We start from the raw sequence: 16,164 nt of genomic DNA on the forward strand, positions 1-16,164 counted from the left end.
CTCTCTCTATCTCTCTCTCTCTCTTAGCCCCTGGTCTTAGCCAATGTCCACCCGAGTAGCTTAAGAAGCACTATTGTACATTCTGAAAGTACCGGGACTTGTGGAACACTGGGATCGTTTTTAGGCGCCTCTCGCGATTGTACGGACAGATGTCTTGCATATATTCGTTTCCTTTCTTTTCGTCTTTTCTACCATTTCTCCTTCCACTTTTTACAGAATGGCCAACCGTAACGTTACTGTGGTCCACTTCTCTGCCCTTCATTTAGCATTTCTTTTCTCGCTCTCTTTCTCGCTTTGACAGAAGTTTTGCAAGATTCGCGTGACCTTCTAAGTGGTGATTTCGCGTAAACTATAAATTGATGCCTGGTAAATTTTCTTTCATTGGACACTTTATTTGAAGCCTTACGCGTTGCGATATTCATCCAATGTGCAGAGTGAGGAAGTCGTATACTTGAGGTTTCAAGTCTTTGTGAATTATTATATTTTGCTATTTTCGAGTCATCTCGGTTGAATACTTTAGGTTCCTAATGTATAAGATCTCCAGACCATAACCTTTTTCTTGTTTTTGGAATGCACGTGACCTAGTAGAGATATTGATTGATAATTAGACTCTAGAACCTCTAATACACTACACAAGTACATGCAAAGTGGATGGCGGAAGAAGGAAAAGGGAAACGGGGCAATTATTAGAGCATCTAGCACGCTTAACGAAGGATAAATGGATGGATGTTATTTAGCGTCCCCTTTGGAATGGGGCGTTGCGTTCCGCCACCGAACTCTTGCTATTATACTGCCTAATGTCCTACCTAGGTTAAACACGAAAAAAAAGAAAGAAAGAAACCCGAAGAAGACCGGGGTTTGACTCCCTCTGGTAGCAATTTGCCTTTACGTCCGCTTTCATTTGCCTTATTATTTATACTTTTAAATAAACGAAATTAAGTTCTTCTACGCCTTCGTTGGTTTTATTTGTCTGTTGGATTCATGAAGTTGTAGTTAATAAAAAAAATGGGTCCCTACGTTCTCCCAGTTCTTCTTGCTGAGTAAGTAGCAGAGAGCATTAGTTTTGTCATTATACGTATTACCGTTTGTTGCGTATTACCGTTTCGTACGTATTATCGTGTGTTTGTCATTATACGTATTACAGTCGGTGAGCACTTGTGACGGCAGCGCCATCATGTGGCGTTTAGTTCAACCAGAGTGTGGGCACTATATCGATGACGGGCTTTGTGCTACTTATCTCCTGGCCGAAAAGTTCGCTTAAAGCTTAAACTTTCTGATGTCTTCGCTAGAACAATCGGCCCCGGAGCATTCTGACCGTCCTATTTCTCCGCTCATAAGATGTGTGCGTAGTGGAGGCCGACGTCACGGGTGACGACAGTTACTCGTCTCTTCTTAGCCGCGCAGTATATAAACGGCAATTTAGCTTTGCATTAAATGTCAACTGCACGGAGAGTTCACATTGGCTAAACTAGTTATGAAACAGTATTGTATGCTAATGAAGCAACCACGCCAAATCTGCAGGGCTGTCAATTGCTTTATTCTTTTATTATCAGCATCCTTTAAAAAGCAGGAAAGCAGACGACGTGTACACTAGGTTTGTTGGCAGATATGACACACGTTCCAGCACGTCACTTACGAAATTTTCCAGGGCGTACGCGCCCCCAATCTCGGCGGTCATGCCGAGGAGTGGCGCTGGTTGTCAACGTTCTGCATCATGCGTCACTTCCGGCGAATGGTAAAGCGACTTTTTTTTTCAGTTTTCTTATGCTAAACTTCTACTTTTGCGGTCCTTTTATGATGCGCCCGCTCGCATTTCAAAGAAGAAAATTTCCCCGGGGGCTGACTCTTTGCCTACACCATCTGAAGCTAAGCTTCTTACGTGGCCCAGAATTTCTTTACTGCTGGCCTTTCAACGTTACAAAAAATAACAACGTAAGAAGCAAGCAAGAGAATGAACACGCGTTCATGCATAATTTACGGAAGATTCGAACCAGCGCGCTGCGGTGTTACAGCAGATACAATGTATACAGCGACACATAATACATTCGCGCGAGAGCTGTCAAAAAATTAAGAAAGAAAAGCTTATGATGCTACGTTTTCATTTCAAATCGAAGTCGAGTACGACGCGTTCTTTCTTCGAGGCATTTTTTTTTTTAATTTTTGCTCTAGGGACGTGCATCGTGTGAGGTAGCCTATGATTTAAGGAGGCCCCCAACAACAGCCGCCTTCGCCATTTGCCGCTTCGTGCTCAATCGTGACGTTGCGTTTGCACGTGCATGCGTCAGGGCGCGGCTGGTTGCGTCATCAAATATGAAAGCCTTAATACAGGTCGTGTAGAATGAGTGAGCGGAACAGCGTTGCCAGGCGTTTCTGTGACGCTCGTCCTGTCTGGTCCGCCTTCCTTGCGTCCCCGTTTTCTCTTTTTTTTTTAGCTTTAAGTCAAATGTGAGTTCTTACAAACTCGCCTAAATTTGAGTTCTTGTAACCTTTCCAGATAGCAAAAAATTGTTGCAGGAATATCGGCGCAATAATGGCAATGTCGCAGTATGTTTCGTAATTTCGACAGACGGTCGTCTGGAGTTACATAATGTTTCTTTATGCTTTCGTGAACACCGCCAATGTACGAGTGGGTGCTCATAAGTATTAAGCCTTACCCATAAAAGAAAAAAAAAACACGTCCTAGGCAGCTGCGAATTCCCGGTATATTGGCCAATTTGTATACATTCAATGGTGCGAAAATTGGATACGTATGTTTTATGTTTATTTTTTCTCTGTTAGCTCCAGAATGCATGTAGAAGCACCTCCAGGAAAGTTCAGAGCAAATGACCATAATCATGTTTCTGTGTCTCCAAGGGAAACGTGCAAAGCAGATCCATGATAAACTGTCACAAACTTTGCGCGGCAGTGGGCCTTCATGCGGTGTCGCTAAACGTTCGGTTGATAATTTGAAAAGTAGTAACTTCGGTGTTGAAAGTGAGAAACCTAGTGGAAGGCTTGTTTCTGTCTCTGTGCCTGCAAATGTGAAAGCCATCCTTGACGTGGTCATGGAAGACCGCTCAAAATTAGCCAGAGGTATTGCTACACATTTGGCAGTGTCCCGTCAGATGAGAGTGTCATTATCCACGAAGACTTAGAAATGAGAAATGTTGTAGCAAGGTGTATCCCGCAACATTTGGCAACTGAACGAACGATGGAGCGCGGGGAGACATCATTGGATGTCTTTTTAAAAGCTTGTAAAATATCAGTCAGATTTCCTAACAAACGGGTAACATAACCGATTTACTGTTATGATGCCGATACAAAACAACAGTCTAAGAAATGAAGGTGCACAGTGGTTCTCCCAAGCTAAAAATGTTCCGTGTGCAAACGATGGTATAGAAGCAAATGGTGACAGTTTTGGGGCATAAGAAAAGAGTTTTGCTGTTAGACTACCTCCAACAAGGTGAAGCCATCAGTTCAGAATATCACTGTGCTTTATTGACAAAGTTGGGGCAAAAAAAATAAAGGGAGAACATCTGGGAAAGCTCTCCAAAGTAATCCGGCTGCCTCACAATGCGTCGTCATTCTCTACAGGTGAAACAATAGCTAAACTTACTTCCTGTGGCTTCCAAGCGGTGTTTACTCTGTTCATCCACCCTGTTCACCCGACCTGGCTCTTTCAAGCTATCATTTTCCCCAATCTAAAAAAAAAGGACATCTTAAGGGACAAGGATGTGGGAGCGTTCTGGAGGCAATTTAACTAATAATACAAATTAGTGGTTACGCCAGCAGTCGGAATAATTTTATTTGCTGGAACTCCAGAAGCTGAAGGAGAGATATCGCAAGTGAATTTACTTACCGAAGGAATATGTGAAGTAAATGTGGCAGTTACACCTTCCTAGCTAAATTTGTTTCTACGCAAGGCTGAATAATTACCAGCATCTCTTCTTAGGCGTAGCAATTGCAGCGGGACCCGGTGTGAACTAGTCCCCAGCCGAAAAGTCGGTCGGATTAATTTTTCGTTATGTTTCTTTTTTTTCGCTTGCCCTTCGTCAACTTATTATCACATATGTCAAGACAAAAGATGCGAAAGAAAAGAAAGGCATGGAGCTTAATGGGAACAACAAAAATACGTTTTCTTAGCCAAAAATCGGGGGGGGGGGGGGGGCAAGGTACGTAAGGAAATAAAAAGAAAATACAAAAAAAAGGAAACAGCACAAGCACACAATCTTCACAGCATAAGATATCAGCAACACTTTCAGTGCTTAAGACAATCGTCAGAACACAATCATGTTGGGATATGTGCCTTGCACAAGCCGTCGCAGAAAAGCGCTACAAATGCGTCGTTGCAATCCTTACTGACAGCGTACATTATTCAAGATACCTTTTGTACGAAGCTTTCCATTGCATATATCCCAAGGCATCTAGATTGCCAGATTCGAAAGCGACGTTCTGCTTTTCTGATTAATACGATGTGACGCCTGCGGTCTAAGCTAACCGCCTTTATTCCACTCTGTGACATTGGGTGTGCGCCGAAGCTGTTGCCTGCGTTGTTGCCGACGTTGCCGACGTTGCCGACATACGTCGCGCGCGCACGCACGTATGTTTAAGTGCAGCACGTATCCTCATTCTTCTAGGCCGCCCGCCAAGCGCAAGCGCCTTATTGAACTAAATTGTTGTTTAAAAGTAAATTGCATCAGAAAATTTGTAAAGTGTCACTTATGTGCAAGCTGCAAACATTATAGCTTCGCACTGTAATTCGGACACACGAGAAAACATATTTCTTTTACGCGGGAACTCAAAAGACAAAGCGCTTTTCCAGCTGTCGTGTGAGGTCTGTTCGAGTGACCGCGGCCGCTAGGTAAAGGCACGTTTTTTTTTTTGTTTTTTTTTTCACAGTGTTTGCCATAATGTCGATTACGTTCGCAGCACTCGCTGTGCGACAGATGCAACGGGCAGAGCGGCCGCGCATCAAGGACAGATACATGGCGTGCACACGTACACCCGTGAGCAAAAGTATACGGACCAGGGACTGTGCGATAAAACTAAGTTTCTCCTCTGTCTGTGGTTGCAATTTGAAATTAAAGACTACAGTCCGAATTTGGCATTACAAATATTTTCTATTTCACTCGTCGGTTTCCGTTTATGCGAGTCAATTACAAGGAAAGTCTGTTCGTTCGGCGACCCTGCTGTCCGTATATTTTTTCCTCACGGATGTACAGTCGCGGACAGAATATTATGGACCATGAAATCTAAGAAAAAGCTGAATATCTCCGCAACCTCACAACGCAATCTGGTATTTGCATTTTGGACCTCGACTAGAATATGCTAACAACGTTGTCGTGGGCAGTTTTACTGGTTACTGCTACAGGCTGCTTGGGAATTGAACGTTTTCGGAGATCCCGTGGTCCATTTTATTCTGTCCGCGACTGTACGTCACTCCCGCTTGCACTTATACGGAAGTACAGCATACATCAGGGTTCTCCTAGGCCCTCTTCCTACGAGCGCTAGTGTGTTACGGAACTAATTTAATTTCTCAGAGTAAATTCTGTCGGAGAATTGCTAAACTGCGACTTAGACAACAGCTGCAGACACGGTAGCTTCGTATCGTAACGCCAATATAAGAGAATAACGGCATACGTACACGCGACAATATCGCCTGATGGCGTAATCTGATGACGTCATCATATCAAACGTGACGTCACACGATGACGTCTTCGTCAAAGGATGGTGTCACCTGATGACGTCGCGTGATGCCTTTTGGTGAAGCAGCTCGCTGTGCGCTTCCCGCCTCTTTGCACTGCCTCCGGGATCGGCCCCACATTACTTAGTGAGCACCGTGCACGTGGATGTGAAACGTTCCGATCGACTATAGGCTAACAGCTCCTCCGTAAAACTGTGTACCACATCCGCCAGCGAGTTGCGCTGACTATTTTTCCCGGTAATAGGTTGCATGCGTGCTTGCGAACACGCAAGAACGTAGTCATAGGGACATCCGTCGCTGCGGCTCATTTGGTAGAGCATCCCTTGCATCATTCATGCAGAGGTTAAGGGCGCGGCTCCCGCCGGCTGCAAGTCGTCTTTCCTTCCACTCTCGTCTTCCATTTCTTCTGTTAGGAGTGCGCAGGTTCTGGCAACGAATTCTTCGCTTGAAAAAAAAAATTAATCATTTGAGTTATTTTTGATTTCATAGGCTTGATTGTCTAACGACTTCAATTGGGTGTTTCCAGAAGAACCGAATTCCTAGGTTTGCCCAATTATTCTCGTTCCGCAATGCAACGGGTGACGTCCCGCTGTGCAACTCTTGCGAGACCGAAGAGACGTATTGAACTCGTTATGGGCCTTCGTACCCGTTGCTTCGTTCCCGCGCTTTTACCTCCGGACAGCACTTAACCGGCTACACCGTTTTAAGAAGGATTTTTGGGCCACGAGCCACAGGTGTCCCTGGCGCACCAAACAATGATGGCGTCGCTACAGCAGGTGAAGTCGACTGGTCTCTGGTATTAGCCGCGTTTACAACGCGACAGTGGGGTATCGCATTTCCATCGCATCGCGATGCAAATTGGGAACCTGTCTCCGGTCATTTGCATTCCACTGGGGAGTAGAGGAAGAGTATACAGTGGCAGCAGCACTATAACTTAAAGTATCTGCCTCAGTGCAACACGCCAGCCTTTACATACACCGCGTGAGACGATTTTTTTCTCCGGCCTCGAGCTACCCTCCCCCGTCGCACTAGTTCCGTTCGCCCTTCCTTGCGCATTGCCCCCGTTTACATGGATGTAATGCGCGAGAACTGCGATGGTATGAACAACTTGTCGCATTCATGCACACGGCGCTGTTGGTTTGGCGCTAGCCTTCAAGTTTGCGCGCAACTAAGTGATCTAGTCATTCCTTGCTTTCTCTCTCTAGCCGCGTTTACTTGAATGCGACAGGAGCGTGCCGCATTGTTTAGCGCATCGGGGTATAATTGCTATGAGACAGCGTTTGCACGAGGTGCATTCCGCCATCGACCGATACAAGCCGGAACTTGTTTCAATGCGATTTGTATTCTACTAGTGAAGTGAAGGAGAACACGGCGGAAGCCGTCTCTTTCCCTCATTGCGACGTGGCAGCCGTTTACATGCACTTCGAATCACACCCCAGACACACGGGCACTCGAAAGTCCTTTAAACTAAGGGACATTTTTACCCCGTCTTCAACTGCCCTGTCCCGTCGCGTCAATGCGATTTGCCTTCCCTTGCGCGTTATCGCCGTTTACGTGGATGCGACGCGCTAGGAATGCGATGCGACGCGCCAGTTGTCGCATTCGTGTAAAACGCCGCTTCCGCCTTTCCACGCTTCCCGCTCGCTCGCTCTATGTACGTACGCGAACGCTGAGCAGTGAGAAATCCAGTGGCCTAGGTATTTTAACGCGACAGCGTTAAGGAGCTCGTGTCGCAGAAAACCCGGTGTCGTCGGCGTCGGCGTCCGCGGCGTTGGCGGTGAGCGATAAATCCCATCAGGCACTTCATAAATAAAAAACATCTTGCAAGATGGGCTGGTGGGAATCGAACCAGGGTCTCCGGAGTGTGAGACGGAGACGCTACCACTCAGCCACGAGTTCGTTCCTTTTTGTTTTGAAACCTGTCAGCAGCGACCAGCTTACAGCAGGACGAGAATGGACATAGAAAGAACGTGGCTCACTTGGAACACGTAAATACACTGTTTATTGTGACCTCGTTTCGGTCGTACAATAAAATGCTCGACGACATCACACGCTTGCCTCTGTCGCGTACGTCTGGAGGCCCACCGAGATCAGCACACAACAACGAGCGGTCGCAATCCCACGCAATTTTCTCGAACCGACAAACACATTCTAGATCTAACGATCACGGCGAACGATTGTTGTACATTTACGGCGCCACTGTCATTTCTTTATCCGTTGTATAGAAGGACAAAAAAAAATATCGAGGTTCGCTTCGATTCGTTGGCGTGTGCACTTTTATCACGAGAGTGGATACAAGTCGCCGGGCTTCATTCAGCGAACGCCCAGATATCGGCCAGCAGCTTATGTACGGACATCTTGCAGACGTTCTAAAGAGATAACATATACCAGATACCGGCCAGCAGCTTATCTACAGACATCTTGCAGACGTCTTAAAGAGATAACTTATACCGGATACCGGCCAGCAGCTTATCTACGGACATCTTGCAGACGTTTTAAAGAGATAACTTATAGAAGTCTCACATGGCGTTTTACTTCCCTGCAACTTTTTCCCCTTTTTCGCCTATACGTGACCTGTGTACAGTCAGCCGCGAAAGATTGGGGGCCGCAAATCGGAAAGAGAAAAGGCTGGACATCTCCGCAGCTTCGGAACGCAATTTGGTATTGTGATTTTCTGCCCATAATGTATGTGCGGTTATGAAATCCAACGATTCTGCGGGTCCCAACCGCTGTGTTGGCTCGATAGCTATGTCGTTTTGCTGCTGAGCAGGAGGTCACGAGTTCGAATCCCCGCCGCGATGCCCGCATTTCGACGGGGTCAAAAATGTAAAGATTCTTGCGTGCTTATAATAAATTTAGACGCCCGTTAAAGAATGCCAGCTGGTAAACAAAATCCGGAGCCTTGCACCACGGCCTCTCTTATAGCCGCAGTGTTACTTTGTGACATTAAAATCGATCAATCAATCAGTAAATCAGCCAGATGTCATGGGGGTCTAAACTTTTGCTCTTGACTGTACGTCGTAATTATAATACTTGAAGAGACATGTAAGGTCTGTCTACTGTTCGTACAACTCGGCAACTTACGTCGGTTTTCAGTCTATGGCGTTCTCATCGACAATGCACGGCGCATGCAAATTGCCTATATACAGTTCACGGACGTTACATGAGCATGAATACGTGCGTCTTTATATGATAGTGACAAAATAATCATTTGTGCGTTTCGCAGGCACAAGTGCGGAAAGCGGCTTCCCATTTGAAGAAAGAGAGAGATGACGAATGTATTACAAAGGAGACAGCGAGGACAGGGTGGATGTAAGGAGGCCGAGTATGGTGACGCTATATAAAAGCCTCGCATATGCGAAGCTCCGCTGTGCTTGAATGATCTTTCGTTTTTTTTTTACAGCAAAGATGTTTATGGCTAGGGTTCCGTGCACTTTTCGTCTCCGTCAACAAATTTGTGCGAGCAAAACTATCATCATCAGCAATGGCTCGTGCCACTGTTCGCGCGTTCGTCGTCGTCCTCTACCACAGCTGGCTGCGTTCCTATTGGCGTCGCGCGGTGAGTTCGGTCTCAAAGTCTTCGCCTCAACATATCGCGAATGAAAGCACAAATGTGCATACATTCACCAAATGTATAGCACGAATGAAAGCGGTTGTATGAAAAATGTGTGTGTGCATACCTTTCGTCACGATGACCACCGATCAAAACGATAAATGTGTTCGTACAGGTTGTTTCGAAATTCTGTCACCTCTTTGTCGCGTGCTACACAGCTTCGCTGGTCATCTACCTTCACAGAGTGGAATGGCTCATGATTTTTTTACGTTCCCTTACCTATTGCGTCGCGATTCGCATTACATTAGATAAATTACGCGCGCCCAACTACATCTATCTGTGCCTTACAGGAGAAATATAGCTTTCGGGCCTGGCCACTTACGGTCATTTGTTATTGCCCCTGGCCCCCCTTCAAGCCCGCCGCACTCTCCCGTATATATATATATATATATAAACAGACAGCCGTTCGTAGTAAGATGGAGAACACATAATCACCTGTGGTAAACCGATGTATATCTTAGTCTCAACCCAGCGTTTCGGCATAAAGATTTGGCTTCGTCAATTAGGGCAACAATTGCTTTGCTTGGCACCGGACATTCCCGGGTTTTTGTTTATGTACGTGCGTATCTGTTCTTTTCTTTATCTGCGTGTGCTTTTCCGTCTCCCATCGTTCCGTCTTTTCATTCTCCTTCCCCAGTGCAGGGTAGCAAACTTGATGTTGATCTTCCGGTTAACCTCGCTGCTTTGCGCATCTCATTTCTCTCTCTCTCTCTCTCTCTCTATCTCTATCTCTCTATCTCTCTCTCATTCTGCTAAATGCGGCACATTTCATTGGACTCAACTCGGCAATTGTCGAACGAGAACGTTTCTACGTTTTGACACGTATTTCAATGGAGAAATCGGAGCGGGCGACGCATTGGGAGTCAACTAGCCCAAACAACATATACTTCCGATTCAAAGCTTTCCCTCAATGCGAAGGGATGGAAGGAAGGAAAGAGAGGGACGGATGTAAAGGAGGAGGAGGAGGAGGAGTGGTAGATCCCGACGCGTACCGAGGCGTGCCGCATCCCGAACCCTGCCACTCTGCCGACGCATCATTCGAAACGCCATCCCCTTCGCTCACGTTTCCGCGTGCGCGGAGGACGCGTAAAATCAACAATCGACATCCGCTCTGTATGCATGTACGGTCGATGCGGCATTATTTACCGCAGGACGGGGTTTCTCGCGTCGACTACCCCCAAAGACATTTAGCGATAGCTGTTATCGTTGTCGTCGCCGCTGATGTTTACAGCGGTGCGTATTTGTGCCTCGTCCTGTTTCCGCGGGACCTCGTTACCATATTTTTCGGTCCACATCCATTGAGCTTTAAGCGCACGGTCGTCCCCGCTCGGAGCAGCAAACGCGTATGGTTGCCTAAATTCGATATGAAGAACTTCGAATAATTTGCGTGTTGCATCACACCAGCCAGCATTTGCTTGTAGAATAGAACACATGTTGAAAACATGTTCACACAGCGTTGAATTTTAAGTAGCGCTTCTTTGTAAAAGTGTATAGTAAGTACCTCGTGCATGTTTTGAAAGTGAAATTTCCAACGCTGCGTCTGCTGCCGCGTACCACCTGGGGTTTTATATTTTAACGATTGATTTTTGCATATCCACCAAAAAAAAAGAAAACACGTTTTCACTAGGGGGCACGCTTTATGGAAGCAAGGACCGGACATGCACCGACGACTGCAAGAACTGTACGAGGGACGTTTGCGGGGTTCTCGGTGATTTAAGCTGTGAGGCGGCGATGCAGATCACCTTATGTATTCATGCCCAGGGAAGTGGATATATACCACGTGTTCAATTAATGGAGCTACTTACGAAAGCTTACTGTTTGTATTACGCCTGTGTGCGATGCTGATGTTGCCTGCTGGTGGCCCCCTGGCATCGTCAAGCTGTATGTTTACAGCTTTCTTGCCAGGGTGGCCTTCAACATTGTACTTTGTGCACGTTGTAAATAAACTTGACTTGACTTGACCACGTACGCTAGTTAATTCTAAAATGACGGGGGAAAAACATGGTCGGGGCTATTCCACATTCCCGTTGTTTTTTCTTTTAAGAATTCGTGCTCTCTTACAAGGCGCAGAAATAGTACCTCACTTACGGTAAGAACCGCGGTGTCCTTTTTTCTCTTCGTGGTTGCTAATAACTTTCTCTATCTTCATCAGTTCTCTAAGTGAAACAGAAGGACACCAAGAAGAAATGGGTTTAACCGAGGGGCCTGTTTTTGATTGTCATATCATAAGAGGCCAACGAACACTGACATAGCATTGTCGAAGGTTGTTGGATCGTTCATCACCTGCGGGAAGTTGTTTTTTCATCCACTTTCATTTCGATTAATTTATCGTTTCCTTATTTCATTTATTAAGCACAAGTAATTTACCCTATGTTGTCCTTCGTGTGAGTTTCTGTTGGCTTCTTATGACAGAAGGACATCGTCATACATGTTCCCAATGACAACTCCTTTACCATCCATACAACGTCTTCCTCGTCAGCTACAATATAGCTGCATGGTCGAAACAACGCGTCCATGACATTTTCCGGCAACCGCTTTCAGCACGTGCAGTTACCAAGAGCATGGCCTTCGAGATCGGCTTCTCTTGCCCGGAGAAAGAATTTCGCAGGAGCGTGGATGTCGATCACACCTATCGCATATTGTGGCCTCCGAAATACATGCGCAGAGGCCACAAGTCTCAGAGTCCACGCGGCGCACTAAACCCCGCGTAAATTACGAAGCAGCACGACTGCGCGATAGTGTGGCGGTTAACGCGTCCGGCTCACGGGTATACATTGGAGCCAAGGACAAGAGTTCGAAACTCAGTGTGGGCAGCGAAGTAATTTTATTTTCGTGCTATGGCAAGGATGAGGAGCTGGCTGACCGCAACGGTCGGCGTAACGGGAAGGACAGACAGGCACGGCAAACCAGAGCTCAGAGCTCCGAGCCCTTTATCTGCATTCGCAGTTAAACGTGATCGCAAGCATCACGAGCGTCAGAATTGAGTCGGCTATCGCTTCCGCCCCGTCCTAGCTTAGATTAAATCGGAAATTTTACGAGCGTTATTCTACGAATTCATCATCATCATCAGCCTGGTTACGCCCACTGCAGGGCAAAGGCCTCTCCCATACTTCTCCAACCACCCCGGTAATGTACTAATTGTGGCCATGTCGCCCCTGCAAACTTCTTAATCTCATCCGCCCACCTAACTTTCTGCCGCCCCCTGCTACGCTTCCCTTCCCTTGGAATCCAGTCCGTAACCCTTAATGACCATCGGTTATCTTCCTTCCTCATTACATCTCCTGCCTATGCCCATTTCTTTTTGTTGATTTCAACTAAGATGCCATTAACTCGCGTTTGTTTCCCTCACCCAATCTGCTCTTTTCTTATCCCTTAACGTTACACCTATCATTCTTCTTTCCATAGCTCGCTGCGTCATCCTCAATTTGAGTAGAACCCTTTTCGTAAGCCTTAAAAAAAAGTAGAATCACCACTACGTTAGTTACAACACATCGAATGGGCTAACATTTTCCGCCGCTATACGTCCAGGGCTGCTGAATGCAGACAGGGAGCGGGTTACAGACCGGAAAACGTGGCATTCTCTATCGTGAGCACTTGGCTAATTGGCTGATGCGCATTGTTGCCGCGAGGCGCAAACGATTCCCTTTTGTACGCCGATTCAATTACGGCTCCAGGACGCCTTATTGTCGCAAACACTGTCGAACAGGCTGTGTCACTTATCCTCTTGAGGAAAGAGGATCACTGCAAGCTGCGCACCATAATTCGAGAGCAGCGCAATTCCTCTGTCGCTATGTTTGCTGCTGCTGTTCTTTTTTCTTACTAATCGTATTTAAAAATGGGCTGGCCGGCTACTGCTCTTCTTTGACTTGATAGTTGTCCTCATAATCGTCATAACAGAAACAACGATTCAAACACGTACACACACACACCAGGAGACCAGTTCTAAAGTCGTTCTTGTTGCTGTTTGCTTCGCTCACGTTTTGTCCAAATTCTTCTAAGCGGCGGAAACGGGTCGCAAGTTAAACTGAATGCGCAACACGATAATGAGCAAACTTGCAACAAGAAAATGTAAAAGTCTTACAAGAACATTAGGACACACATTGCAAATGCGCTATTTAAACCAACAATTGCCCAAGGGATGTCTTCGTGGTATTTATAAATGTGGGGCAACCGGCGGTTTTCATATGTCGCTTCGCTATGGATGCCACGAATTACTGCGGTGTTCTACACGTTATTTTGCCGCTAACAAATCCCAGTGACACAGTAACGTTTAAACCGATTTCTTCTTGTCAACTGGTCTCTTGCAAATCTGAAAAACCACTTCCTTGACCAGATATAAATAGCAGGTGCTCACATCAGTTCCTTCGTGTATGTTAACAAAGAATCCGTTTCTCCAGTTAATATTAACATATTGGAATGGGTAAAAAACAATACTTGCTTGCCATTTCCACAGTACGGAGAACTAGAAAAGTATACAACCTGCGTACTAAAAATAGAACATTCAAGAAAAAAATAAGTTTGCTTACATTTACGAAAATCCTTGGTGTTGTTCTATAGATGCTTCTGTTTACATATATTTATGTTTCAATAACACATCATTCTGTAAACTTGCATGGGAAGCGACATCGAGCTATCGTTTATACTTCTTTTAATGATGAATATCGATTAATCTTTAATCACCGTAATAAATTTCTACTCGGCACGAACAGTAAGGAGTAAGGCGTGCAGACACGATCACAGGAGAAGTGGACAACACGAACGCCGACTATCAACTGAAGGAAGCACTGAGGCGAAAAAAGAAAGACGACACATTGTGAATCCTTACCAACTAGCTCAGCTTTCTGTCGTACTAAGAGTAAGTTCTTCCGGTATAATCTTTCCGATTCGCGAAATTGGCGAAATTTGCTAATCTTGGCAAAGCAGCTTCTCAATTTCAGCGACGTACCTTTCCGATTATCTTATTCTTTGTTTACTCTCATTCTATCGCAAGAAAGCTGCTCGGCATATTTCGCAAAACTGCAGTGCCTGTTTTTGCTCACCTACGTTTTTCCTATCTGGGATTTAAAAAAACTACTTTGTTGGAAAAAAATAAAAGAACAGAAATTGTAATCCAACCACCCGGTTCGTTCTTATTTTGCGCATGCCCTACAAATCCTATTTATTAGTCATACGAAGACTGTTTCAGCGCTGCATTCCTGTTTAAACTAAGCCCATCCGTATGACCGAAGCAGCAACAAAAATAAAGGAAAAGCTCGAGGAAGGCCGAAGGCGCTAATGGGTAGAAACACGCCGCGCGGCGTCTCCGTTCCGCGAGGAGTGGATTTAGGGTGGCAAATATGAGACGTAGCTTCCGGGTACGATAATTCCGTTTCCAGTGTCACTTCCGTTCATTCATCGGGTCGACCCCTTTCTTAGTGACTAATCGGATCTGCCGTAGGAGATGCTAGTCTTAAGACTCCTCCGGACGGGAAAAACAAATACATTCTCCGCGGGAGATACTGACCCAACAAAAACAGTAACGGAAGCCAGAGAACTTCTATTATCGTGCGTCTTACGCCTCGAAGGAGTGCACTGGAAAAGGCCGCTGGCTGTCTCTACGTGACAGTTAGTGAGTGCCAGCTAACACCAACACAAAAGAACGAAGAAAAAAGGCAGTGTGTGTAAGAGACTGCGTGTAAAAACAGAGTCTCTTTTCCCGGTAAGAAGAACTTAACGAAGACCCCCGTTTCTTCGTGCTTGTATGAAGATGCGGATGTATAATGGGAGGCATCTAGTGAAAAAAAAAAAAAACATGATGCTTGCTCCTTGCGTGCTCCTTACGCGGACTTCCAAGCATCGGCCGCGTCTCTGGACGTCATGTTAGAACAATCCCTCAAAATAAAGAAGAAATGACAGGTTGCTTAATAATCAGCTGACGTGATGTGCCTAGATTCGCTCCCTATGGTCAGAGGGCACGTGCTTTCATGACTTGAGAACGTCCGCCTAACACACCAGCCCGAGTCTCTCCCGGTCAAGTACATTCCTTTTAGAAAAAAGAGAACGAGAAACCCTAAAGTGAGATAGGTATTCCAAGTAATGAAAATTTCAAAAAAAGTATGTATATTCTACATCGAATCTCTCGATATATACGGTACACGAGCACGCTTTGTAGTGAGTTCGACGTAAAATAGATTTACTGTATGCGCTTCTTTAACTGAAACTTTAAAAATAACTATACACAGCATGGGAACTTTTTTGTGGTCTTAGTTTTCTTTTCGACTGTCGTCGTTGTTTCTCCCTATAAATCTGCACCTAAGTCGGGCAATAAATGAGGGAAGAGAAAAGAAAGGTACTTTTCTGATAGCGTATACCTCCTAACATATATGTTCTAATATGTCTTCTAACATGTTCTCTGGCACAAACACAATTAGTGTTTGTGCCATCCCTTCTTTTTTGTCTCTTCCTTGCGCAAAATCTTCCTATTCACTACGATAGTGTGCGTGTGCCAGTCTTTTAGCCACCAGAAGAGTTGACTGTTGGGCTAGTTGGTCGTCAATATTCGAAGTAGTTGCTTAGCTTACTACTACTACTAAGCTACCATAGCTACTAAGCTTAGTAGCTTAGTAGTAGCTTAGCTTAGTAGTAGCTTAGAAGCGCTTGTCCTTGTCCGTCTTTCTTGTGTCCGTGGTTTTATTCGCGTTAAGCTACTGCTTCGAAATTTAGCCACCAACTAGCGCGATCCACGTACCATAATAGCAAGCTGATCACATTCTTTTCTTCCAAGTCGTCGAAATTGAGCGCGCAATTCTCGAAAACTACGAGCCAACCAGTTCAGTTTAGACATTTCTTACAATATCATCGATATGTTACAGCCTTTGTATAGTCAAGA

The 16,164-nt window shown here is 45.5% G+C and overlaps 1 long non-coding RNA gene across 1 annotated transcript in view; it reads left to right on the forward strand.

Annotated features, from left to right (window-relative positions):
• The window catches only part of LOC135906516 (uncharacterized), a 138,873-nt gene that overhangs the window by 119,350 nt on the left and 3,359 nt on the right, over positions 1-16,164 (forward strand). The window lies entirely within an intron of this gene.

This window comes from Dermacentor albipictus, chromosome 9 (genome assembly GCF_038994185.2).
Source record: "Dermacentor albipictus isolate Rhodes 1998 colony chromosome 9, USDA_Dalb.pri_finalv2, whole genome shotgun sequence".
Taxonomy (NCBI): Eukaryota; Metazoa; Arthropoda; class Arachnida; order Ixodida; family Ixodidae; genus Dermacentor; species Dermacentor albipictus.